Here is a 1,898-nt window from a genome sequence, read left to right as displayed (position 1 = left end):
CTGTGACGGTTGCCTGAGATGATACGAACAAAGCAGTGAGCCCAGTTCCTGGAACTCAGCGGATCCAGCTATTCCGCACGTAACCTCCCCACAACACCCGCAATCTGCTGGCAGGCTTCCCTCCCCTCCTGCCCCACCCCAACGTCTAGCTTACAGACTGTCTTCACCTTCCTTCCCACTAGGGGGTGAGGAAGGCAGCTGGGAGGGTACGTCTGAACAGAAGCTTGGGAGAGGGAGGGGTGTAATCAATTATCAGCCACTGACTCATTTGAGTGTCTTTGCCCTGCTAGACTGTATGCCACAGAAAGAGCCGCTTTGGCTACTGTTTTATCCCCAGAGCCTATGACAGAGGCTAGGCACTTTATGAAGATTTGCTGGATGAATGAAAGAGGGGCCCTGACCGGTTTGGCTCAGTGGATAGAGCATCAGCCTACAGACTGAGGGGTCCCAGGTTCGATTCCGGTCAAGGGCATGTACCTTGGTTGCGGGCACATCCCCAGTGGGGGGTGTGCAGGAGGCAACTGATTGTTGCTTCTAATTCTCTATCCCTCTCTCTTCCTTTCTGTAAAAAATCAATAAAATATATTTTAAAAGAAAAAAAAGAAAGAAAGAAAGAGGGGCTCAGCTCCTTTCAGGAGAAACTCCCTCCACGGAGTGTCCTAGGTGCGGTGTGGTGAGGAAGGGAGCATTCGGGGACTCCCAGATTCTTTCCTTGCATGTTAGAGACGGAGACAGTTGGACTCGTAATTTCTTCGAATTCTGGAATCTCTGGGTGGAGAGAAGCTTTTGCGGTTGCCCAGTCCCAGTGCCTGCTCCAGCTCCTCCAAATAGTGCCCTGGGCTGGGCTCAGGAGGCCTGACAACCTAGCCCAGAAGAGAGGCTGAAGGAGAGGAAGTTCAGAGTGAAAACCCAACTTTTTCATCAAGGCAGAAAATAAAATCAAAGATCTGAGAGGGTTTGGTTCTGGGCCTGCTACTTCTGCTTCCTGGCTTTATTCTCTTAGGCAAATCCCTTCACTTCTCTGAGCCCTTAGTTTCCATACCTGTAAAATGGGGTGATAAGAACACCTAACCAGGTGGAATTTGGGGGAGGATTAAATGAGATACTATGAAACTAAGCCAAACCCATAGTAGACACTCAAACGTGTCATTATTAACATTATGCTCCTGGAGGAAGGAGAGTAATTCACTAGGTACTCTTGCCCTGCCCCTCACACCCATATTCATTTCTGAGTCTCCCTGCCCCCTTAAATATTTACATAGCTGATCTCATGTAGCCTTAAGAGGTAAATGATATATCTGATAAATATAAGACAGGGTTTGGTTTTGTTTGTTTTTTTCCACAAAGTGACCTAAGTAGCAAATACTATGTAAAGAAATAAAACCACTTGGAGTATTGTCAGCCTTGACCATTCAGAAAGCCTGACTCTGATGCGAGGATCGGTGGCTGAAGACAGGAGGAAAGAGCTTGGACTGAACTGGGTTCAAGAACAAGATTTCCCGTGGTGCATTATTTGCCCTGAGGAGGGTCCATGCCCTTTGACAAGGGAAAGCTGAACCTGAGGACTCGTGAGCTCCTTCCATTCCCCAAGTTTGATGGTAACTAACTTGCCAAGCTGGGCTTGAAGCCAGGCACACTGTAACTCCTAACATGCCTATGCTGTTTTTAAAAAAATAATTTTAACCGTCAGGACAATCCTAAATATCTGTCATTATTCCCATCTTACAGATTCATGGGTGTCACCCTCAATGTGAGCACTTTACAGCAAGACCACAGGCCCTAAGAAGTGTTTTGCTAAGAGGCAGAGCTGGGATTTGAGTCTCTACTGTGTGATATGCCCCTTCCTCTCTTTGGGACTCAGTTTCCTCATCTGTAGAATGGGCATGTTAGCTCCAGAA

The sequence above is a fragment of the Myotis daubentonii genome, chromosome 3, assembly GCF_963259705.1.
Source record: "Myotis daubentonii chromosome 3, mMyoDau2.1, whole genome shotgun sequence".
NCBI lineage: Eukaryota > Metazoa > Chordata > Mammalia > Chiroptera > Vespertilionidae > Myotis > Myotis daubentonii.
Note: the sequence above shows the minus strand (reverse complement) of the source record.